Raw genomic sequence first — 27,105 nt, 5'->3', positions numbered from 1 at the left:
AAACAAAGTAGGTGATAAAATGGAACATCCATTTTTGCCCGTAAAATCACCAAGAATGGTTATAACTGGGTCTATTTTGATAAAATATACAAATTTCATCAAAATAAGCAGAGGTATGATAGATATGACATAGGTTTGAGCACAGAAAGGCTTTGGGCACTACATCTTGAACAGTAGGTCTAGAAGAAGCTTTTCTGCTAATTTGCCTAGTCCCCATTCTTAGCAAGACTGAAAAATTTGTGTTTTTTTTTTTTTTTTTTTTTTTTTTTTTTTTTTTGGCTTCAGAGTAAAAGGTCATTGGCTCCAACTTCCTTCAAGCTTCCATCACAGCATAGAAATGTCTCTGTCTTATGTATAAATATCATCACCACCTAGGACTGGAGAATGTAACAAAAATGAAGGTTGCTAAATAGATCAGTCTTCTTGAGGGGAACTAAGTGGAGAGAATGGCTCATTATCTGGAAGTAGAAGTCAAATACACACAGAGGAGTTGAGTGCATAATTGGCCATTCCAAATGGCCAAGTCTTGCGAAGTACATTTACAGTGAGCTGCGGGCCTATAAAAACAATCCCATTCCATTTCCCTGTTGATGCAGCCTCCAAAATGGGAATGATAAGGAAAAGCTAAGTTGCCTGGGCTTGGAGTGGGAAGTGTTCTTTAATGATCAGTGTTAGAAAGTTCTATTTACAATGTGAGGCACAAAAATTCTACAAACAGGAGTTAGCCAAGAAAAGCATGGCAAGTAGGTCCTTAAGTAGCTAGGCCCTCCTAGCTTTTGTAGCTAGCCTTGAAAATCAGCTTAAAAACCTTTGGCCTTAATGTTTTTCATTAGACTGCAAAACTGAGTGCACACTCTCTTAATCTCCTTCTGCTACTCTGATCTATAACTACCTTACCAGCTCCTATTTCCACTACCTCCTCTCATCTAACCTGTGTTTAAGTCATGTACGTAGCAAACAACTTCATTATTCTCAGTTCATGCCCTCTGGTTCTCTACTTCTGTCTTTACTCAAGCTGTTACTCTGAATTTAGAATACTTTTTGTCCTTTCCTGGTCCATCCTTTAAGATGTCTTCCATTTCTCTGTATCCAAATTTGACCCACGTTTAAAGGATTGTGCCCCTACCTGTTCCAGACACTGATCATTTTCCTAATTATATTACAGTTATTCTGCCTTAATGTTAAGGGCCCTATTGGAGTATACACCTATTGAAGGCAAGCTCTGTGAGTCCGTTTTGTATCACTCACAGTGTTCATTTTGGCCCCTTCTAGATAGTTAATGTACATGGTTCACAATTTCCTGATAAATGAACAAATAGAAGGGACTTAGCAGCATAGTGGGCACTTTATACCCATTATCTCATTTAATTATCTCCAAAACAACATGAGATAGGCTCTACTGACTTCTCCCACTTTATATTTGAGGAAATCTGAAAATTCAAGATGTTGATTTGCCCCAAACCCATAATTAGTAAGTAGTGAATCCAGGATTCAAACTTGGGTGTGTCTGGCTCCAAAGTCTTAGTCCATTCTATTGTACCACGCTGTTTCCAGGGAATACTTTGAAAACTGTTCTATAAACATTCACAAAGTTTTAAATGAATGGAAGAGAGGCTGGATTGAATATGTATTTCTTTTAGATCCTTGTGTGAATTTCTATAAACTTATTTTTAGATTTCTAGTTTGGCTTAATTCCTAGCTTTAAAATGTTGTGTTTTAAAATATATCCACACATTCTTTGCTGCCTCTCCCTTCTAAAGATGAAGCCTTGAGTTTGGGTTGAACTTACTGGCTCACTTGCAAGGAATAAGATTAAGCAGAAGTGATGCTATGTGACCTCCAAGGCTAACTCATGAAAAGGATATATTTTCCATTTGGCTCTCTCTCTCTTTGCTCACTCTGGGGTAAGTCAGCTGTCACATCATGAGGACAGTCAGACATTCCTCAGGAAAGTCCACATGCAAAGGAACTGAAGCTGCTCACCAAGAGTTGGCACCAACTTGCCAATCACATGAGTGAGCTACCTTGCCAGCATATCCGGTGGACTGGGTCTAGCCTCCAGACGATTGCAACTTCATAAGAGACCTTGAACTGCCTTTCCAAGCTTCTCCCAGATTCCTCACTCATTAAATGGTGAGAGATAATAAACACTTATTTTTGTTGTGAGCTACCAGGATTTAGGGAAATGTATTAGGCAACAATAGACAACTAATACAAGTACATACTCTCTCCTCTGAACATGTGTATGTTCATCAAAAGACATATATAAGAATATTCAAAGTGGCACTATTCATAATAGCTCTAATGGGGAATAATTCAAATGTCTATCAATAGCTGAGTGGATAAAAAATGATGATATATTTATACAATAACATAGAACAGTGAGAATAAACTTCAAAAAGAAGCAACGTGGATGAATCTCACAAACATAAAATTGAGTAAAGAAAGGCACAAAAGCAAAGTTCATACTATGCTCTCATTTATATGAAGTTCAAAACATAAAACGAATCTATGATGTTAAAATCAGGATGTAGTTCCCCTTGGTGGGCGATAACTAGAAGAGGAGACTTGGGGAGAGGGATTCTGGGATGTTATCTTGATCTGGGTGCTATGCCTGGATCCACTTGGAGAAAAATCACAAAGGCACGCATGTAGGATTTGTGCACTTTTCTCTATGTTTGTTAAGGTTCAAAAAAGGATGTCTTCCAGGGCACCTGGGTGGCTCCATTGGTTAAGCATCTGACTTCGGCTCAGGTCACCATCTCACAGTTTGTGGGTTCAAGTCCCACATTGGGCTCTCTGCTGTCAGAGTACAGCGTGCTTTAGATCCTATGCCTCTTTCTCTCTCTCTCAAAAATAAATAAACATCAAAAAAAAGGGTGTTCCCCCCACTTTTCAGTAAAGTTCTAATATGTTGTGGCTATAAAACAAAATCCAACAACCGTGTTCAATGCTGATGACCACAATGTGTGTGTTTCACAAAGGAGCTGCCTACACAGTGAATGTTGTCCAAGGTTAAAACCTGTCCTAGTATGGACTCTGCCCTTCTAGTGCCCCCACTTATGCCTTCACCTCTGGAAGAAATTGGGTCACTGGGACCTTGAAGCAGAGGCCTTTTGGCAGCCATGAGGCCACTTCAACACTGTTCATCAAATCACAAAACAGACATATCTGCCTACCCATGATAAAAGTATATTACGTTTTCAAGGGAGGAGGTCAGCAGAAACTATTTGTGTATTAAGCACTTTGCTGATTCTGGGTTGAAAGTATTTGGATCAACTTAGGCCAAAGGGGAGGGGAAAGGAAAACAGAGATTCTCCCCCTATTTGTCTCTGTAGGGGCTACAATTGTGAGCCTTGGGTCTGGCTGGCTGCTTGCCTTCCAGCCTTCTGTGCCTTTGGCTGTTTCTGAGGGGGTGCTGCAGCCTTGGGAAGTCACCCTCGGGGTGGGATTGGCTGTGTCTTGCAGCCTGTGAGGCACTTACAGGCCTTCCTGAGATTCTGGGGCCTGGCTTCCCCACAAGCCCAGCGATGCGAGGAGGCAGCCGCTCAGAGGATAGGGCATTATGCTTTTCCCCTCACATTGCCTGGTTGACATTTACTCATCTCTGTCTTCGCTGACAATGTTACTTCCTCAGGGATGGATCCCTCAACTGGGTAAAATTTGCCTACTATATAGTCTCATTGCTACCTCCCCCTCTGGAAATTATCAACACTCACAAAAATTTATGGTGGTAAGAACACAATATCCTCTTAACAAAATTTTAAGTGTACAATACAGTATTGTTGACTATAGACACAATATTGTACAGCAGATCTCTAGAACTTACTCCTCTTGCTTAACTTTATGCCTATTGGTGAGTAACTCCTCCTTTCTCCCCTCATCCAGCCTCTGGGAGCCACCATCAATTCTTTGATTCTATGAATTGACTGTTTTAGATATCACATGCAAGTGGAATCATGAAGTATTGTACTCATGTAACTGGCTTATTTCACTTAGCATTACGTTCTTGACGTTCATCCATATTGTCACACATTGAAGACTTTCCTTCTTTTTAAAGGCTGAGTACTATTTTTTTGTATGTATAAACCACATTTTCTTTATCCATTCATCTGCTGAAGAACATTTAGATTATTTCCACGTGTTGCCTATTGTGAATAGTGCTGCAGTGAACACAGGGGTGCTAATATCTTGTTGAGATCCTGACTTCGGTTCTTTTAAAAATTTTTTTTTCAACGTTTTTTATTTATTTTGGGGACAGAGAGAGACAGAGCGTGAACGGGGGAGGGGCAGAGAGAGAGGGAGACACAGAATCGGAAACAGGCTCCAGGCTCCGAGCCATCAGCCCAGAGCCTGACGCGGGGCTCGAACTCACGGACCGGACCGCGAGATCGTGACCTGGCTGAAGTCGGACACTTAACCGACTGCGCCACCCAGGCGCCCCAATGACTTCGGTTCTTTTAGATAAATACCCAGAAATGGGGTTGCTGGATTATGTGGTAGTTCTATTTTTAATTTTTTTCAGGAACCACTATACTGTCATCCATAGTGGCTATACCATTTTGCATTCCTACTCAACAATACACAAGGGTTCCAATTTCTCCACATCCTTGTCAACACTGTGGTCCTTTGTTTTATTGATGATAGCCATCCAGACAGGTATGAGGTGATATCTCATTGTGGTTTCGATTTGCATTTTCTGATGATTAGTGATGTTGAGCATTTTTCATACACTGTTGGCCATTGATTTGTCTTTTTTTGGAGAGATGTCTTTCAAGTCTTTAGCCCATTTAAAATTGGGTTATTAGCTTGCTTTGTTTTTTGTTTTTTTGTTTTTGTTTTTTTTTTGCTATTGAGTTGTAGGAGTTCCTCCTATATTATGGAGATTAGGCTCTTTATCATATATATGGTTTGTAATTTTTTTCTCCTTATTATTCTGTTGAATGTTTTCTTTGCTGTGCTCAATGCACCTATAATCTGACTACCCTGCTCCACTGTTACCTTGATGAGAGCATGGGGCAATGTCTGTTTTGGTTTAGCACTTTAGATTGAATTGTGTGTTGGAGTCCTAACCCCCAGTAACTCAGAACATGACGTTATTTAGAAGTAGGGTGATTACAGATATAATCACTTAAGATAAAATCATACTAGAGTAGGGTGGGCTCTTATTCCAGTATGAATGGTGTCCTCATAAGAAAGGAGAGAGACATTCAAGGGGAATGTCATGTAATGATAGAGACAGAAACTGCAGTGATGCTTCTACAAGCCAAGGGATGTCAGAGATTGCCAGCAGACACGAGAAGCTAGAAGAGGCAAGGAAGGATTCACCTCCCAGGTTTTGGAAGGAGCATGGTCGAGTTAACACCTTCATCCCTGCCTCCAGAACTGTGAGAGAATACATTTCTATTGTTTTATGTCACCCTGTTTGTGGTACTGTGTTATGGCAGCCCCAGGACACGAGTATGTCACTGTAATCACTGTATCTAGCATGATGCCTAGAACATAGATGTTCAATAAATGGGAAGTGACACAAACTGAGTAGAGCCCCAGTGAACTGTGTGTGCTTGGTTTAGTCACTCGGCTGGTTAACCATTTCAGCTCTGTCCACTGAACAACTGTCAGCAATCATTGCAAAGTCCCCAAAGCCTTGAACACAAAATTTTCTTCAGTGTGGTGCAAATTGTTTGGTGACAGCACTGGATCGGAACTGACATAATGCCTTTATAGGTTGCATCCCACTTAGTGTAAATATTTATATACTTTACTGCAGCAGTGTTAGCCTGTTGGATTATGGCATTTCCCCCCAGAATTTACTAGGGGTAATAATACATAATTTATGTTATAGTAACCCTAACATATTTCTAAAGTACAAAAAAAATCTGAATTCTAAAACACATCTGCCCCACTGGTTTTGGCTAAAGGATCCTGACTCTATAAGGATACACATGATCACTATGGTTTCCTTCAGCTTCTAGGCTTCAGGTGTTTAGCTTCATGGTTAGGCGCTTCGCCAAAATGTTATTGAGAACTCTGGTTCCTCTAGCATTCTCTTTCCATATTGCTCTTTTTTCTCTCTCTGGCCGCCTTCTCCATATTCCTGTGCTTTTTGTCAAAACCTGCTTAAAGAGGAAGCTTGGGAGCTGACAGATCACAGCTGATGCTCTGTAGCTTCAGGCTGGACCTTGTCCAGCTCCTGAGTAACTGACTCCTGACCAAGAGTCAGGAGACAGAAAGCTACCTTCCACCCCTCAGGGCTGGGATTAGTCTTTTTGCCCTCTGCCCCACATCAGATATACTTGGGTTGGCCTGTGTTTATAATTGGATTTTAAATTTTAGCCTTGGTTTCCCAATTCTCACTTTGTTTCCCTCATGTGCTGGAGTTCTGCCCAACATCTGGCCTACTGCATTCTGATCCTGTCACCCTGCCTGGATCTGGCTAGCCTCTTGCCTTGGCCTAGGCAGAGACCCTTAGCCATGGCCATAAGCCATGATGTGACAGCAATCTGTCTGACTTCACACATTATGGCCAATAACAATAGTAATTCTAACATTTATGCAGAACTTGCAATGAGTCATGTACTGTGGCTAGTTGTTTTCAATGCACTCTCTCCTATAATCTTCTCCATAGCCCTGTGAGGTAGGTAGTATTATTTTATGCATTTTAGCACCAAGGAGCTGAGGTCTAGAGAACTTAAATGATTAATTAGTCATGGCTTAGAATGTCTAATGCCAGATCAATTCCACATGCATCACATCCAAGTTTACCATGACTTAGACATGAGTTCTGAGAATGGGGCTGCTCCTATCACAGAGGCCAACACTATGGATTTATAAGCTTCAACTTTGTATCATCCCAATCTCTATCACGGAGGTCCTGTCAGGACTTGGGGCAAAGCTTACCCAAGATGTGTGATACATATACAAAGTCACTTATTATTCACATCAACCCTATGAATAAAGTACTGTAAGTTACCCCATTTTACAGGGTGACATAACAGAGGTTTTAAAAGGTCAGGCAACATATCCAAAGTAACACAGCTAGTAAATAAGAAAATCAGGATTCAAACCCAGAGAGCCTGGCTCGTGCATGCCTAAATACTATATTGTACTGCCTCTTAGGGTGAGAATGATGAATACAGCAATTCAAACTAGATCCAAAATACAAATTCCAGGATTCCTGGTGCTTACAAGTTCAGAAATGACAACTGACAAAATGACGTATCTATTCTTAAAAAATAGAAAACAACACACTGATGCCACCCAAGGTTATGAATATACTTGGAGTTGTTATTTCAGTAGAGCAGCAGTGGTACTTGGCAGCAAATGGGCAAAGGCTGAGTGTGGTCCCCCCCAAGGATATGTTTGTTTTTTTTGTAAAGGTGGCCATCAGAGATAATGTGGGCAAAGACCCATGGTGGTTGGCATTTCTTAGTAGCTTGTGTTTGTATTAGCTATATAAAAGGAGGAATTTTTGCCTTCTTTTGGACAAGAGCTCATTATGTGAGTTGCCAACATTTTTCTCCTATACTATTTCAGAAAAGGTAATGGCCATTGCCTCCAGCAACTCATTGTTGGTTGCTGGTATGAACACACATAATTTCTAAAGGTAGACTCTCTACACCCCAATATGTGTCCTAAGAATCTTCTCTTACACTGATTTTTTGCAGCAAAGTAGGGCTTATTTCTTTATTCAAAATTTAAAGATGCAGTTATTGAGACGTACAACACCATTGGAAATTCCAATTATTTGTTAGAAGCTTTCTTTAAACTTGTGTGTAATCCTCCAACTTGACATTTCTATTTAACATTTCTATCATATGATGGGGCCCCTAGGTGGCTCAGTCGGTTAAGCGTCCAACTTCAGCTCAGATCATGGCCTCACAGTTTGTGAGTTCGAGCCCCACATAAGGCTCTGTGCTGACAGCTCAGAGCCTGGAGCCTGCTTCCGATTCTGTGTCTCCCTTTCTCTTTGCCCCTTCCCTGCTTGTGCTCTCTCTCTCTCTCTTTCAAAAATAAATAAATGTTAAAAGTTAAAAAAAAAACACAAAAAACATTTCTATCATATGATATTTTAAAAGCCTCCCAAAGATATCTCTTTCCTTTAGAATGTCTCTGAGGTCAGGAGGTAGAAAGCAATCAAGCAATAACAAATCAGACACATGGAACATGTCCAGCTCTAGAAAGCCTAAGGTAGGGCAAAGAAACCTCTTTTTCCAACTGGAACACTGTCTAGGATCCTTTGTTCCCTCAAGGTTTTCGAACTATTACTGATAGCTCCCAATTTATCCCTATATCTCCCAGTTTCCAATTTATTCACAGCCCAGTGCTTCTAAAATGTGACTTTACTTCCTCTGCTTAAAAACTTCCATTGGAGTCTGAGCTGAGCTTTCCGCCCAGTATATCTAGGGCTCAGCTTTGGTCCAGTGGACCCAGTGGGGGTGAGGGGGCACTATGTGGCTGGACCTGAACTTTTTAACTGGCTCCCTCCCTGACCCCCAACTTCTTTCCTTCTTCTCCTTTGTAGGGGCTCAATTTTAGCCTGAGGCTTGGTGAGGGGTAGTCCACTGGCATGTGACAGGGCTCAGTATTGGGCCAGCATATCTGGAGATCAGACATACAGGGAAGATTGAACAAATACATAAATACATGAAGGTGAATGGGATCCAGATTTCTTACTGTCAGAGAAAGGAGTTACAGATATGGAAAGTGGGAAGACTAGAATAAACCTTATGGAATTGGATTGCTATTGAAAACAGTGTGAACTCATGGTTTTTAACAGATGGACAGGTACCTAGATAGAGTCATATCAATAGATATAAATGAATGTATATAAATACGCATAATGTATACAATATTTCCTAGACCTCTCTACTGAGAGGCCTAGAGGCAATGACATTTCAGTAAAATCAAGTACATCAAGTGCCCGGATTTTGGATTCTAAACAGCATTCTCTACTAAGGAATCTGTTCCTGTAGAAATGGCTGGGGGCAGGGGCAGTGAAAATAAAAAATGAGCCTGGAACATCTTGTGTCAGAAAACTGGGAAGTGCTCAAAGAATGATGGAGTAAATGTCAAAAGGATACAGAAGCCAGTTTGAAGGGGCTCCCACTGGCCATGTCTGGGATGATTTGATAGTAATGGGTTTTAATCCTTTGAGTAAAATAGAAATTTACAAATAAATAAATGAGAAAGCTCTATCTTGCAGAATGCCTATTAAAAATCTAGATTATTAATAATAAAATAAGATTAATAATCTAGAAGATAGAATTTAGAAAGTCACCATTTGTCAACCATAATAATAACTGATACAGGCAAGAGCCATCAATGAATACTAATGTTGGTAGGTAAAAGGTTGATGAGGAATTTACTTAGCTTTAGATTATCTTCCCATAAAAATACTTACTTGCTACTAATAATAAATGCAATGTACTTATTAATCTTACAGTGGAAAACCTGGCTGACATCATCTTAACCAAGTAATGAGTTAACATCATCAGCAATGAATGCAGCACAACATCATTCATTGTATCCTGATACAATGCACTAAAAAAAATATAGCATACTTCTGTTAAAAATTCACGAATCATGAAGAGACATCAAGCAAACTCAAAGAGAGTGACATTTTACAAAGTAAAATGCCCTATAGTCTTCAAAACTATCTAGAATATGAAAGACAAGAAAAGGCTGCCCCAGATTTAAGGAGTCTAGAAAGAAATGACAACCCAGTGTATAACAGGTAACCCTGGATCAGATCTTGTACCTAAAAAGGACATTGTTGGGACAGCTGGCAAAAGCTGAACAGAGTCTGTGAATGAGATGGTGACACTGAATGAGTGTCATTTCTTGGTTTTGAAAGTTATACTGTGGTTATTTATGACAGCATCCTTGTATGTAGGTAGTAACACTGAAGGGTTAAAATGCAATGGTGTATTCCCTGAAATTATTCTCAAAAGCCCCCAAAATTTTAATGACTACAGAAATGAGGAAATTGGTATAAGAGAGCTCTGTGTGCTAATTTTGTAACTTTAAAAAAATAAAATGATTTCAAAATAAAACTTATAGAAAAATTCCATTAGCTCCCTGTTATCTACAAGAAAGGGTTCAATTCCTTGGCTGGCCTATAGTGTGCTTCACAGAGGAGTTTGAATATACCTTTCTGGTTTAACCCCAGGTCACCCCTACACTCACCCTTGCTGAATACCCATCTTCTCTGGCTGGCAAACTCTTCTGACTCTCAGTTGGATTCTAAACATCACCCGCCTCTGAAAACTTTTCTGATATCTGTCCCATGAGGCAGAGCTAGACCTTTCCCTCTGCAGCACGCTACCGTCTCTTTCCTCCTAATGGCATTTTTTTCTTCCCTCAAACTCCCCTTCATTACACTGTAGGTATGTGTCTACACGTCCATCTCTCTCACTAGACTCTGCATTCCGCAAAGGTACAATGGCCATGAGCTATTCATCTTAGTATCTCCAGCACCCACCGCAGTGCCTGGCATGTCGTAGATGCTCAGGGTGGCAGTGTGGGATAACATAGATCTTGGGCTCTGGAAGTGGATTATCTATGAAGTAACTTTACTCTGCCACTCTCTAAATGCCCAGCCTTGGGTAAGTTACTTAATAATGTACTCATATTTAAAAAGACAATAATAGTGATAGCCACTTCGAAGGGTTGTTATGAGGTTTAAATGAGAACATCTATGAAAAGAGCTTAGCACAGAGGCATCGCTTAAGGGCTCTATAAATATTAGCTTACATGAACTGGGTGCTCAGTAAATATTTGTTAAATGTAAGGATGATTATTGTAAGGATAGAAATTAAATGAGTAGAGTGATAATTCTTCCTGGAGTCAATCAGGAGTGAGATAAAGTAGCCATACATTATGGAGACTGAGGGAAAGGATGTCTATGACCTGCCCACATTAACTTCTCATTCAAGCATTCATTGCTCAGCACTAGGACAGATACAGAAGTGGGAAACATGCTCATGACCTTCGGCATGCTTTTGGCAAATGTGGAGAGAACCGACGGACGCCCAGGAGACATAGCAACGTTAGGTCATAGCAATGAGCTAATTGCTAAACGATTTGGCTAAACCATGAGTACTGCAGAATTTCAGAAGACAGGCTACAATGGAGCTCATGACCATTTAATGTTTATATGGCTGATTGCAATTCACAAAGCCCGTTCGTCTATGTTATCTTCCCTGATCCTCCTATCTCGGAAGTACCCAAGGCAGGCATTCCCATATCCATTTCATAGATAAACAAGCTGAGACTTAAAGAAACAAGTGATTTCCCCAAAGCTTAGAAGGGAACTCAGCTCACTCCTTCTACCCTGCTAAGTCTCTAAGGGCAGAGGAGGGGATTGTGAAGGGGTGAAGGGCAAGCTAGATAGAATTAGAAAAACAGTTACATGCCATAGCAGATGGATGTGCTACCTTCACGTACAACCTCTGTATTTTAGAAAACTCCTTCAAGGGGTCTAGGAAAAGATAAAAGATCAGTGGAGGTGTTAGACAATAGAGAGGAAAAATATGTTTGAAGGCCAAAAATTAACCCAAAGCATATATGATAAATAGCACCATGAGGAGCAGGGCTCTCTGTAAGAGGGTAGCTTTCACAGATCAGCAAACAGGAGGTACAACCACACTTCTCTTGGAAGTCAGTTGGTTTGGCATGAGGGTTCGGCTCCATAAAAATATTTATAATCAGGATTACCAAACACCTGAGATGGCAAAGCACTCATTTCCACGGGCAAACAGTGTGGTCAAGGAGAGTTTGACCAGGAGAGTTTTAGCCAGGAGAGTTTGCCTTACCTCCCAAATCATTGTTTAAAAAAATAAATAAATAAATAAATAAATAAAATAAAGATTATCAACATTGCAAATAACTCTTGTCAAGGCTTCTTTGCTTTTTGTTTTTAATTAATGGATAGTGCTTAAAAAATGGCACTTGCAGCAACATACAGATTTACGATCTCATTACTAGCATGCCATTTGCTTTAAACCTACCCCCTTCACGGAGCATACCAAACTGCAAATGACACCAAAACTAGGCCCAATTGTACAGAGTGTCTTCCCTCCCACACCCCCAACACTTCTCTATGACATTCCATGTCCAAGAAATGCCCATGTGCCTGTTTACCAACAGGCAGCTTGATTCAAATAAAACATCTAAATTCTGCTTCCCGTTTTCTGCTCACCCTGTCATCTGGGTGGCAGCTCATTACAGTGAGATAGAATTTCTCCTGGCTATTATAACTCACATAGGAGCTTCCTGAGAAATGGGTTGGAAGGGTCGGTAATCCGCAAAATCACTTCTGCCCTTGGGAGTTTGAGATTTTAGTTGGCTTGTTTAGAATTCTAGGTAGAAATTTTCTACTAAAAATAATCGCAGGGCTTTTCTCCCTGTGGTCAGATCGGAGAAGGATTTACTTAGATCATAAACACAAATGTCATTTTGTTGGTTTTCTTTTTCTTCCTCTAACTGTCTTTTGGTTTTTATTGTTTTTTTTTCTCACTTTTATCTTAATTGCTTAGCATCCTCACACTGAAGATCTTCCACTAGACGAACTCTTCCTTTTCCAGATTACCTGCCTCAAACAGAGTGAGCTTCCTCCAAACTTAACCACACGTCGGCTTCCTGATACACCATTTTCTCTTTTCACATCTGTGAATTTGCTTCCAACTTCTGCCTGGAATGCTGTCCATGTTCCTACTTCAAGGTCTGATTCAAGCCCTTCTTCTTTGGGGTAGGTTTCTGTCCCCATTCCAACCCATATCAACTGGATCCTCTTTGCAACCCTAGCTGATTTACTGTCATTTGGCCCTTGTTTACAATAAACAACACTAGCATTGTGTTATAAGAACACTAGTTCTTATATTAGTGTTATAGGAACACCAAGAAGGTGGGGCATCTTATTTGATGTAATTCTATGTTTTTCTCTAGTCATCATCCCAAGTAGAATATAAAGCATTATCAAGTTTTTTGGAGTTAAGGGATTAGTTTGGCACCCATCAAATCAGGCCATAAAGATCTCTGTCTATTGATTTGCAGATGGCATTCCTCACTAAAACTTCCCAAGCCTAAGATTTTTCTCCCTAATACAGGTCGATAATGTCCTTCTGAAAACATGTGTTGAAGTTCTAACTCCCAGTACCTCAGAATGTGACCTTATTTAGACATGGAGTATTTACAAAGGTAATCAAATTAAAATGAGGTCATTAGGGTGGTCCTAATCCAATTATGACTGGTGTCCTTATTATCCTTATACAATGGGGAAATCTGATCACAGAGACAGACAGGGGAAATGACCATGTGAAGACAGGGAATACATCTACTACCCAATGAACACCAAAGGCTGCTGATTAAGCGCTTCCAAGTTATAAAGAGGCAAGGAAGGATCCTTCCCCTGCAGGATTCAGAGAGAGGGAGAGAGACAGAGAGAATGGCCCTGCCAACACCTTGATTTTAGACTTCTAGCCTCTAGAACTGTGAGAGAATACATTTCTGTTCTTCCAAGATACCCAGCTTGTGGTACTTTGTTACAGTAGTCCAGGAAACTAATGGGTCAGTTCTCTTGAGTAGTTTTAATGTATTTATTTATATTGTAAACAGAAACCTTTGTGGATGTTTATATTCATGGGGTTTCTCTGCAAGTGAAATGCCTGGGAAGGTTAGTTCTTTATGTCAGGATCCACAGACCCGATTCTGTTATCTCCGGTGAGATTCTGTCTCCTCCTCTTTCCTTTCATCATACTTGTTTTGTCAGTTTTGTAGACTTGATTTTTTCTTTCACCCACATATTTGGCCATTCATATATGTATGTGTGCCCACAGTCACGTATTCATTTGTTGACAATGTACTGTGTACTAAATATTATGCCAAATGATGGGGACACAGACCTAAAAAAAGTTCTTGATCTTAAGGGCTTTGTGAGACAACTACAAGACATTGTAATACGTGCTATTCATTTATTTATTTATTCAACTAGTGTTTGTTAAGCACTTTTTGTGCTCAGGTTCTATGTGAAGGAACAGAGCAGTAAATGAGACAGACACATGAATTTCAGTGGGGCTCAAGGGAATGAGACAGACAAACATGAGGTGTTAGGGAAGTATAAAAATATAGACTGAGAGTCAAGAGGGAAGACATAGAGTCATGGAAGGCTTCCTGGAGGTGGTGATATCTGTGCTGAGGCTTGAAGAGTAAGAGGTGGTCAGGCAAAGGCACAAGTAAAGAGAAGGTATTCTATGCAGAATGAGGTGTGGGAAAGCACAATGCATTTTGGGAACTCATATTTATTGACCTCCATGCTGGGGGTTGGAAAGAAGGAGTAGAAAGCCTAGGAAGTCTTTGGAAAACTCTGGTTCTCACTCCTGTTTTCCTTGATATAATTACAGGGGTGGGTAATGGAGCCTGGGAAACAGAGGCACTGTGGCCAGCCAAAGCCCCAGTGACAAAGGTGACTTAAGTTCACTACAGTTCAAACTTACAGCTCTTAGGTTACTGCTGAATGGCATGTGCTTCACTGTGAGGACCGGATGCCCAGCCTGCTCCCTTCCCATTCATCTTAAGGAGTGCCAGGCTTTGGGGGGGCTTCCAACAGGCCCATGGCACAGGGTGACACAGACAGTGTTTTAAGCAGGCCCTCCATCGTGCTTAACCAAACCATAAATGCAATTCAAACCTGGCTTGGCAGAGAAAAACAAAATATAGAGCCATTTTCCCCATCTCCAGAGTTTGATGTATGGGGAATCAGGAGACGAAGCACCTAGCTATGGATGCAGGATGTGATGAATTCTGTCAGTGCAGGGACACACACACACACACACACACACACACACACACACACACGGGTTCCATCCATAGGACATGGAGAACAGCAGCCCATGCAGTCTCTAGCCCTGAAGGCTGTTTATTTGAGGAGTAAAAGTGAGGTCTTTCACAAATGTTTTCATATGAGACCACACAAAAATGACCTAAAATTATTTTTCAAGTTAGGTTCAAAGATCTCTTCAAATAGAATGTATGTTTCACTCTTTGATGTTTTGTTATCTCAGGGTGAGTTAAGGGATTATTATCAGGCTAAAGTCTGAATAAATTTAAATCCTCACTTTAGGATTTATATTGGCTTATTAAACCCCTCATTTGTTTTTGATTATCCATGATGCTCATTTATTGCTAGCACTTTCATCCCTGGAACACTATTTTTAAACACACTTGGATCTGAATAGCACTGATGAATTGTCCTAAATCCCTGAGTTATATTTAACAAGGAGAAGGCACATGAGCATAATGCCAAACAACCAGACTGATCCTGACCTTGGATTCCAGCTCGGGTTGGAATGTATTTCCACCTGTGTTTTATAACCTTTTGCAAGTTACCAATTTTGAATGTCAACTTCTTTCTCTGTAAAGTGGGGCAAAAATGACAAAAATAGCTCCCAATAGTTATGGGATTCTTGTTATGTACTGGGTACTGTTGTACGAACTTCACATGCTCTAACTCATTTAATCCTCATGGCCACCTAAGACATAGGTACTGTTATTATGCCTACACACACACACACACACACCAGGATTCAATTCTAAGTGTTCTGCCTCCAGAATTATTAGCTGTATTCTTACCTATTAAGAATAGGTGTGTGTAGCCTGCACAGGGAGTGGGAGCAAAATACCACCTAGCAGCTTCCATTACTATTATTGTTGTCATTATTGTTATAGTAGTATTTCTCATACACAAGAGAGGCCAACAGGAAGAATGGGCCTTTGGGGTTCCTTTTTTGGGCCTATTTGTAGTTCCTTGGAATTATTGCTATTACCGTATCCAAATTGGAGGAACTATCTTGCTCTTCAGTTTTGCTTGTTTTATCCCATGCGTGGAATAATTAATGGTTTAACTTCATGCAGCCCAGCATTTCTCAGGCCACAGAAAACTTCCTAGCTGCCCTCTGATCCTCAGAGATTTTCATCCATTTTTTTTTCGGTTAGGAAAAGAAAAATAGTGGGGCAACCCAGAAACTAAATTCTGAATAGGAACACTGGAATCCATGACTTCCAAGAAACCACTGAGAGGGTTTTTACCCTCATGCCACATGGAAGTCAACTGAATTCCTAATTCTTGATTATTAATCATTCATACTCAATTATTAGAAAAATCCTCATGCTTTATGAATGCAACTATTTTCTTCCTTTCTCTTTCATATCTCACCTGACCCCTTGCCCTCTACTCTTCACTCTCAAAAAGTAAGGAATGCTTTTCTTACTGATATCTGTCTATCTGTCTGTCTGTCTGCCTGCCTGCTTGCCTGCCTGCCTATCTATCTATCTATCTATCTATCCATCTATCTATCTTTGGAAAGGATAAAAGATTTTTACCTGAGGTAACTAGTATCTTCTTAGCTGTACAAAAATACTCAATTCATTTCTATAGTGTTAATGAGATATAAAGAAAAAATCCTTTCAGTTGTTTGGGGAAAAAATTCTTTATTATTCTAGTTAAGAATATATTATGTCTACCTGGGTCCTCTATTCTGTCATCTGAATAATTTGTCCATCTCTTAGTGTATCTTTAGCACTGGTAAATTCTTATATGGAATCTATTTTTCAATAACCAGGTACTCACATAAGTTCCTTACATATATCAACTCATCAGTCTGCACAGAACCCCTGAGGAACCTATTATCTCATCATCTATTAGCACTTAAAGATAAGGGAATGAGGATAGAGAGGGGTAAGGTGACTTGCTCAAGGACACACAGTTGATAAGTAGCACAGCCAGGATTTGAACTCAGGAAGTCTGGCTCTCGACCTAAATTCTGATTTCAGTACCAATTTCTGGAGTCCACCTGTTTATGAGAAACACCGAGTTTTAAGTTGGGAAACACTATTTTTCAGGCTTTTAATTTGAGCTCTGCTAGCCATGGCTACTTAGACAAGTCACTTAATACATTTGACCTCACTTTCTTCACAGATACATTGAGGAAATTGGGCCAAGTTACATTCTGGGATTCTGTAACCCCACTTACTGAGGGAGACTCATTTGTCAGATTTTTAGATTCTAGACAAGTCTGTCAGCCAAACTCCCTGACACTTGGTGGCTTTTTAGAGCGTAAATAATAAAGCTCTATGATCTTTTGGTACTAATAATAGTGCTAATAGAGCAGACTGAGAAGTGATGAGAATTTGATGTCCACCAAGTTCCTCATGTGACCGTGATCCTTCAGTCACTAAAAGTAAAAGAACCCACCTTCCAATAACTGACTGGAAAAAGTGTTGGCCACAACAAACATGGATTCCCAAAGCTACTTGAGGACTGTGGACTCATGGTGAAGTCTCTTGACCCATCATTATTAACTGCCATGGGCATGGGGAATTGGAGTGGAAGCCTTACCTACACTTCATGTTTTCAATTGAGTTTTTCAGGTAGAGAGAGCTCTTTGTGAACAAATGGATACATTTGATGCTCAGAAAACCCAACCATTTCAGACACTGGTTTGTCCATATAGGAGATTTCAAGGCTTTTAAATGTGATTAAGAGGCAGACAATTAAACAATTATGGCACTGGCCCAAATGTTGGGATGGGCTTACATTTAAAGTTTACTTATGCTCAGAGAGACAATGGAAAGGGAACTTTACACACTTGAGTATGAAAAGATGCAGTAAGATATCATATATCATAGCCAAATATATAAGATTTCAACACACTACCTTTCTATTTGTCAAGAGAAAGGAATACAATCCATGGGCCTACTTTCTAGACCTACACAGACACACAGCTGCGGCAAGACCATGTGTGGTGAAAAGTAGTCTACCTCTTGCCAACCCCTTGTTCTGCAGAACTACCCTCCTGGAGGAGTTAAGTATGCAAGGGTGAGCTGGAAGACAACACTTTGCTTTTCTAGATCAAGGGAGGGTCAATCCAGCCCACATGTGGTTTCACTTCACTCCACCATGGGTCAGTTATATTGTCAACCTCCATTAAATTAAAGATAAAGTACATGACAGTGCCCATTTTCACATAAGGGGTTTCTAGGTGTGCCTGGGATGTGCCTGCAGAAGGCCCATGGAAATGCCTTACAGGTTACCTAGAAAGAAGGGGAGAGAAATGGAAGCTCTCCTGGTCTCCCAACTGTCAGTACTATCTCCCCAGTTGCAAATAAATGGCCTACCATTAGTGCCAAAAAATGCCACAAAATCAAGCTTGACAGTGGGGTGCATCTTGTGAGGAAGATCTGGTTCCGCTATCAGCCTCTCCCCCACATTATAATTCTGGCATCATTTTCCTCCCAAAAAGAGCATTGATAAATGGTATCTGTCTAGTTGTGGTGAATTTTACATCAATAAATACCTTGCTTATAACAGTTTCCTTCTGTGATTTTCCACGGCTTAAAAAAGCCTAAAATTGTACATGCTCTGGGCATTGCAGTCTTTGATTTTGCTGGATTGCTAGTCTAAGGAAGGAATTGAGGCAGGAAAAGTATGGTGGGGTGGGCAACAGACCACCCGCAGAGATTTTTTTTTTTAATTCCAGGAAATTTCCCTGGTAAATGCATCAGTGATGAATAAGCTTCAGTTTCTACCATTAGGAACTATAATTCCTGCCTAGAAACCTTCAGTTTCTACCATTAGGAACTATATGGGCATCCTGCACATATTCAGCAATGATCTACACAGTCTTCCCACATACGCTTTTGACTCTAATAAAGCAAAAACCCATGTTTGGCCTGTGTCGTTTAACCAAGCCCAGAGTACAAATTTCCTGTTTGTTTACTCCTGAAATTGCAAAACAATTTCAGGGTCAGTTCCCAAACTGAACTTTCTCTGTAATGCTGCTGTTTCTCTGTGTGAAGCAAATCTTCTGATGGCACTGGTGCAATAAGCAAATATTTGGAGGACTGATTGGACAGTGGGGCCCTGAAAACCAACCAATATCTCACATGGTAAGAGATGAAGCAGGGGCTTAAAAGAAGAAATAACAGAGAGTAATAATTCAGTATCTTGTACTTACACAACACCAAGTTTCACAGAACTCAGAGAACTTTGCAAAACTGTCTAACCCAAGAGTTCTTAACCTTGAATTTACAGCTGAGGGAAACGGCAGGGACTGTTTGAGCCAAGTGGTCCTTCCTTACACAGATACAAGGCCTTATGTTCTAGGTCTTCTTTCAAATCTCCTGAGCCATCAGAGCTCTCTGATGGCAGCATGGTACCTTGGAGAGACATGGAACTTATAGATAAATAATCAGGTTTCAAGTTCCAGTATTACCCATAGGGACAGAGATTCAATAAAGCTGATAGTAAATTAATCTGGCTTATTTTAAACAGTTGGCATCATTGCTACTATATTATGTGGTTATAGGACATAAATCTATCACCTCCCTGGTAATTAATGGGGGGTAACCAGAGATACTCTTATAATACAGAAGAATCAAGCATTTTTAGACTGATCTGGAAGACTAAAAGGGGACAGAAGGCAGAACACAAAATTGTCCCAAGGGCCTTTGAAATACCTGAAGTAGGACCTTAGAGGGAATATATAAGTAGTATATCAATTATATGTTAAATTTTTTAAAAAGTGTATTATGTATGTATGTATGTATGTATTTAGAGAGCGTGAGCAGGTGAGGGGCAGAGAGAGAGAGAGAGAGAGAGATAGAAAGAGAGAGAAAGAGAGAATCTCAAGCAGGTTCTTCACATGGGGCTCAAACCCACGAATGGTGGGATCATGATCTGAGCTAAAATTGAGAGTCAGATGCTTCACCAACTGAGCTACCCAGGCACCCCTCAACTGCATGTTTAAATAGAATTTCAGGAAAAAATACTTCAACATCTATAAGAACAAGAGGCTCAGCTCAGTGGCCACCTTTTCTGGGTCCCTTTCCCTGATCTGAATTATGTAACTCATATCACTGTTCCCAGAAAATAGCCATTTAATCTCTACCATGGCCATTATGACTGGAGTGTAATGATCTGTTTGTACAGTGGCCTCCAATAAATGTTAGTGCCTGGTCTCAGGGTTCACATCCTAGATGTGTTTGTTTCTTCAGACCCTACAACACAGCAAAGATTTAATAAATGTTTGCTAAACTGAGTTCAATTTTTCCTTAACCAGCAGAAAGTACTCACTTCCCAGGGGTAAGAGCTCATAGAATGAGGTATAATCAGGTATTCTTAGCTTACACTAGGCAGTCACTTTCCTCTGTAACAGAGCTTGTCTCTCTTTCCTTCAGGAAAAAAAAAAGTGAGAGCCCCAGTTCCCTAAAGTGAGCACATATCACCCGCATCCTCCAAGCCAGGCACAACTTTTTACAGAGATATTTAAAAAAAAGAACACAAAACACCCACAGCTAATACCTGTCACTATTCACTGAATATACTTGATATGTGCTGATTACTATGCTAAGCACTTAATATACATATGTTCACAACAATTACCTAAGAGTTAAAGATGAAGAAACTGAAGTTCTGAAACCATCTGCCAAGGTCAGTGAAAAGTATGTTACATGAACTGATGTTATACCAGATTTTATGCTCTCAAGCCCATGTTTTTAAGGCTGGGATGAAGGACAGGGGGTCAGTCACTTACACTTCAGTAAGAATTAGCTTAGGTCATTTTGCTTTCCCAATTCTCAGTTGAGTTGAGTTGAATAAATGGTAGATGGGTGGTGGGAGAAAAAGGGCTGAAAGAACTGGGGCCCTGCACAAGTGGTAAAGAAGGGTCATCTGGGAATTTGGGTAGTCAGAGGGCAAGGTAATTAGAATTAAGTTTCTGGGGGAGAGAGAAAAGAGGTACAAGGAGAGTCAGAGAAGGCAGTGGCATAGAAGAGGAGTCAGAGAGTCAGGGACCCATGGTTGCACTGGGGAAACTGGGGAAAGAGAAGTGTGTGTGTGTGTGTGTGTGTGTGTGTGTGTGTGTGTGTGAGAGAGTAATGGTGTTGGTAATTTACAACATGAACAGGCCATCAACTAGGCATAAACTAAGCTAGTGGTTGTTCATAGTGGCAAAGATGCAAGGTTCCAAGATAGTTGCACCAATGGCTTCCAGATTCATAAGCCCAGGCTGCGTCTCTCTGGAGAACTTAGTATTTCTTTATAAAAAAATTTTTTTTTCAAGGAACTGAGTGCTTTACCTAATGAAAGTGCTGGATTTTAAGATATTCACTTTAGGTCTATTCAGTTTCTCTTTTAGCATGGTTCATTTCCTATATGAGAAGGTTCTCTTTTAGCATGGTTCATTTCCTATATGTATTGAGAAGCGTGTGCTGTAAATGAATTTTTCACTGTCCCTTAAGCACTATGTTTTACCCTTGGCAACTGAAGTATGAGATGAAGGTTATTTGCTGGAGATAAAGAAAGAAGAGCCTATTAACTTGTTTGTGATCTTTGCTAGGTTATAAACTTCTATGGGACTAGAGGGATGGTTCTTTCCACTGTGGTAATTCCCATGTCTAGAATAGGATAGGGGATAGATCAATGGATGGAGGGAGGCATGGTTAAAAGGATGCAATGGTTAAAGGGATGAACCACAAGCTCTCTAGTAATGGCTTTGGAATTAAACGTATCTTGTTCAAAATTTGTACCTGCTGCCAGCTAGTTACGTGATCCATCTAAAGACCCATTTTCCTCAGGTATAAAGTTAAGTTAGGAACAGTAAATCCTCATAAAATCATGGGGAGAATTAAACAAAATAATGTATGTAAAGTGAGGAACACAGTGCCTGGTATATTGTGAGCTCTCCTAGACGGAAGCTTTTAGGGAAACCCTACATTGCTCAAAGATGGCCTGTGAAGGCTAGCGAGGATGTGGAGACAAGATGCCCTGTACCTTATCTGTATTCTGGGTTGGATTTTACTTCTTTCCTTTACTCTATTTTTTTTAAGTTTATTTGTTTATCTTGGGAGAGAGAGAGAGAGAGAGAGAGAGAGAGAGCGCGCGCGCACACGAGCATGCACAAGAGGGGGAGGGACAGAGAGAGAGGGAAAGAGAGAATTCTGAGCAGGTTCTGTCAGTGTAGAGCCCTACATGGGCTCCATCCCATGAACCATGAGATCATGACCTGAGCTGAAATCAAGAGTTGGATGCTTAACCAAACGAGCAAGCCAGGCACCCTGACTTTTTTCTTTTTCTTTCCTTCCTTCTTCCCTTTCCTCCTCTCTCCCACAAATATTTGAGGAGACAACTGGCTAGGAATAACATTATTTATATGTAAATAACAATATTTACATAAATACTTATATTTCTTCCTGATTTATCACAGGCTTTTCTGACTGTTAGGACACAGCAGGTCATTTCCAGGACTCACACCTCCCTTGCCCATGAGCATTACTTTTTTCAATCATATCTCCTAGGATATTAACTTTTTAGCAACATTTGGACTCTGCTCCCACTTCATCATCTCATTATCGTTCTTACAAAAAACACACCTCATAGGATTAGGTGTTAAAGTTAAATGCAATGTCCCGACAACTGCTACTTTTGTAGGCTTGGTGGAATCCATGAGAACCAGCACCCCTGCCTCCTGTTCAGAGACACCTAAGGAACCTGGCAAGAACTGTACAGAAAGCTGGCTTGAAGCTAGGCTCTACCTGTGCCCGCCCCTTTGCTTTGTTCCTACATTAGCTGGTTTAGAAAATTTAAAAATAAACTGTAATGACTATAAAATAAATAGGATGGTTTTCTTACATTGTATGGTTTCCTGCAGAGGGAACTAAGAGGGCTGGAAGAGCGCTATTTTTTGAGCATCTATTACATGAGGTAGGAATTGTCTGAGTATTTTGCATACATGATCATCTATACAACCCCCCTCTGTGGTTTGGGCAATTATCTCCATCTTACAGTTAAGGACAAGCCAGTCGTAGAGAAATAAAGTAGTTGGCCTAAGGCCATGAAGAAAATGAGGCCAACATCTATCTAATCTCAAAAACCTACGATTTCTGCCTTATGGCCGGCAGTCTTCCTCTTCCTGCTGGGGAATGTTGAGCTTTGGCATCGCCAAGTTTCCTTTTGGCTCTTGTCCTGAAGCCACCCATTCCCTTGTTACTGAGATTTCCTATTAGGAGCAATATTTAAAAAATTATGCTCAGATGATCATGAGCTACCTCTCCCAGAGGCGCGTATACCATCAAAGCAAACCACGGCTGGAGTAAGTGTCAAGGTCTATGCAACCAGGGTAGAAAGCCCTTTTTGGCTCTTTGAATCACCTGAGGAGCTCCCTCTGGCCAGCCAGAAAGGCAGTTATATCCACTCACTCAGGACCTGGAGTCAATATCAGTGAGTCACAGAGAAGGCACCCCCTTCAGCTGTGCTAGCATGCAGCCTGTGTCCATGTCAGTCCAGGCCTCAAGGATAGTCACTCCACAAGTGAAATAAAAAGCTCCATGAGAAAGTAGTGAGTAGTGAAAGTAGTGAGTAGTGGTGGGTCTGGGAGCCGTGTTAATCCAATGACAATCACTCTAAGCTTCAGTGTGTCACTAACACAAACACAGAAATTTCCTGAAGCCCTGGTGAAGATAATTAGACAAAATGATGATGAAAAAAAAAAAAAGAACAGTAAAGACGAATTTGAAAGAAGAACACCGATTCACCACAGGAAAGAAAGTTGGCTGGGCTCTGCTCTGTGACAGACCTTTCTGTAACTGTGGCAGATAACCTGAGAAATGCCTCATTTTGGGCGGGCGCCATGACAGGAATAATATCTTCAGAAGGATGAACTGTTTTTCAACTGTATCCCTCAGGTTATTGGGCACGAATCAGGGCAATCTCTTTTTCAGTCCTTCATTTTTATGTTGCTTAAACATCTCTTTTTCTCTAAGTCTTTTTCCTATGTCTTTATTTTCCAAGCTTAAGGAACATAGTGACACAGATTTCTAACACTACGGTCACAGGAAATCTCTTCATCTCAAATTGCACATGAGGTCTTCATTCAAAATCTCCAAAGAAGTCATTGGGTACACTGAGGGAGCGACAAGTCTCCTTTCAAAGTGTTGGCCAAATTATTGCTTGCCCTTAAATGATTACTTCAGACTTTGGAAACACTGGTTTATAGGAAAAGGCAAAAAAAAAAAAAAAAGTGAAAAAGATTTATTTTGGGAGTCTCCACTCTACCCCTGTTGATGGATTTGTAAGCTGGAAGGTTTGTGAACTATAAAACTCTAATGTTTCATCACCATATCTCCAACAGGGAGCTATCAGGTGGTGATAGTTCCATCCTCATGGTCTTACATGCAACGGGATTGATGACTGGTTCAGATACATCAGCTCTTGGAGCGGTGAAGAATGCAGGAGGTTTTTTAGTTGAATAACTATCTTTAGAAGGGCGGCACTTAAAAGTAGCTGTGATAAGAAATATCCAATGGCTTCCTCAGGACCATTCCCCAGACTCTGCTTCAGGGAACAAAGTGGGTTTTTCATCACTATATTCCCAGCCCAATGCCTGGCACAAAATAGGCATTCAACAAAATTGTTCAATGGGGATTGAGTGAAGAGAAATCCTTGTTATCTTAAAGGACACCAGAACATTCAAAGCCAGGGGATGCAGAATATTTTCTATTCTTTTACACATGGACAAACACCACTGAAATATTTTTAGTGTTCATCCTTACAGTGTTCCACCATCCTGGGTGCTCTTGCCTAAATTTATCTTATGGAAATCCAAATCTTGTTCCCTATAGACTTCTCGGCGCTCTTTAAGTTATAGTTAAAGCTCAGTTCCTTTTTTTGACTAACCAAAATGCTATATCTTCAGGACTTAAATTTGACTCAAGGCATATTCCTAATAGAATTCACTTTTTTGTTCTTGAAAAGCTTCAGTTCTGTGACTAATTATCATTACCTCCGAAGGATCAAACCGTGTTAGAGCTGGAAGGGCCCAGGAATTATTAAACTGCACCTCTCATTGCTTCCTTTATGACTCTCTTGCTTTGGGCTCTGTCCTCCTGGCAGGTGCACAAGCTGAGTCCACACCACCCTGGCTTGACTGTGGGAGCACAGGAAATGCTAACATACCCCAGGAAAGAGGTCATTATCACTCTCAGTGAAAACGTAATGGTGTAGATCACGCAGAGCACACTATTTGTGACTCTACAGGAGAAAAAGTACAGATGCCTATAAGACAATACAAGCTAGCCACCGTTAACACTTCTGTTCTGTTGAGTGAATAGCTAGAGTCACTTTTCTCCAAGCACATATACCTATTCTGCTCTCCCTGTTTAAGTCGTTCAATGGCTCTCCACTGCCTCTAGGACACAAAGTTCAAACAACTTAACCTAGCCCATTGAGCATCCTGGATCTGGCCCGGCTTACCCTCAACACCAGCTTCCACTCTTGTCTTCCCTCTGTGCTCATGCCTTCCTTTTGCCTGCAACATCTCTTGCTTTCTTCTTTGCCTTAGGCAGCTCCTGATTATGCCTTAGGACGCAGCACAGGCATCACCTCCTCCAGGAAGAATTTCCTCAGCCTCATGCTGCCACAGAACCCCATGCTTATCTCGTTCACAGCAGTTTCTGTTTTGAAATCTTCCTCCTCTGCTAACTAGTCACTCCTTTAGAACAGGATTCTGTCCTCTAGTCATCTCTTAGGGCCAAATACGATCAGACTGCTGTACCTGAAGATGCTTAGAAAACTTTTATTTTTTAATGAATTGAGAAATAAAACACTTTCTGCCATATTTTTGGTGCAGAAGTTTAACTTCAATCGATGATCTATATAAGGACTTTCTCAGAGTCCAGGTAGAGCTATGTGGTCTAAGGGGCTGTCCAATTACAGAGATGTTAAGAAACAAGGAATGCTTGTCTTCCGGGACTTAATTGAGCAGGTTTTCCTAAAGCTAATGTTTCTATGTTCTTAGAATGAGTCGTTTGTGCTTTCAGGTGCCATGATGGGAAGGTAGAATCGGTCCCTTGATTCTTACCCCAGACTCATGCAACGACTAACTCTATGCATGCAAAACAATTTCTAATACCATCAAAGCTCATTTCACAGAGGTTGGAGGTTGATATCATAGGTGATGTGTAACCATGGAAAGGGCTCTCTTTATGAGAAATGGAGATTTAAGCCCCGAGGCAAGCATATACGTGACGTTTATCCTTGTTGATGTCAAAACGCTGCTGGCAATGATTCTGATCACTGGGCCAACACATTCCTGGGGAGAGAAATAACAGAGGCTGCCATTGGGCCAATCAGGGCCAATAGTTAAGAAACAGGTCTTGGCAGGTTCCTCTGTTGTAACTTGTCCATCAGTGGAAGAAAAGAGGGAGACGGTGTAATTATGCATCTGGATTTACCAAGGAGGATGACGCTAGTAATAGCATTAACTCTCCAAAGGCGCCTGAATATGGCCTCCAAATCTGGACTCAATTTCTGTGGACGCCAGTGAGCTTTGGTGTGCTTTTGCTTTAAGTGCTTAAAAGTTAGTACGGACAGAGCCAAAAGGCAGCATATGGAAACTCTGGGAACACAGCAGAAGATAAACCAATATTTGGAGAGCATGTTGAAACAGTAACCCTTAAAACAAGTTGTCAAAGGGGAAGGTGCCTGCAAAGCTTTGAAAGCTCCATCAAATAAATTAAAACGTGGTTGTGTAAAAAGGCAACACCTTCTGCTCTAGCCATTTTCAGCCAGTATAAAAGAAAATTAGAAATTGGAAATCATTTGCTGCTAGTACGCATGGATTTTGTTAGTGAATAATAAAATAGGCATTGTGAAGTCTGCTTTTAAAGAGGAGACTCTGTGACCTTTAAGACGTTTTTCTTAACTCTCTCGTCTCAAATAGGGATTCTCAAACTTCTTTTATAGTTCTTGCTGGTTTGAGGAACCACCCTAGGTCTGAGAAAAGAGACTGGGGTTGGGGCGAGGGGCAGAAACCAAGTGCTGTTCCTGGAATTATGGGCTTTTTCCCCCCTTCACTGTTTATCTATTCTGCACCACTCAGCTGTTCTCTGTTGCACAGAAATAAAAGTTTAGTTTAAAAAGTATGTTAGAACAAAGCTGCAGAAATTGCCTGGAATTTCCTTCATTTTCAGCCATCTGGCTTTCATTGCTTACTTTTTTCCCCTCCTCCACGTACGTTTACCAAATCTTTTCAACACACGCTGGCCAAGCTA

General features: G+C 40.7%; 1 protein-coding gene across 1 annotated transcript in view; it reads right to left on the bottom strand.

The window, feature by feature from the left end:
- The window catches only part of ADAMTSL1 (ADAMTS like 1), a 379,909-nt gene that overhangs the window by 144,632 nt on the left and 208,172 nt on the right, over positions 1–27,105 (bottom strand).

The sequence above is a fragment of the Lynx canadensis genome, chromosome D4, assembly GCF_007474595.2.
Source record: "Lynx canadensis isolate LIC74 chromosome D4, mLynCan4.pri.v2, whole genome shotgun sequence".
Taxonomy (NCBI): Eukaryota; Metazoa; Chordata; class Mammalia; order Carnivora; family Felidae; genus Lynx; species Lynx canadensis.
Note: the sequence above shows the minus strand (reverse complement) of the source record. Positions and strands in the feature narration are given on the sequence as shown.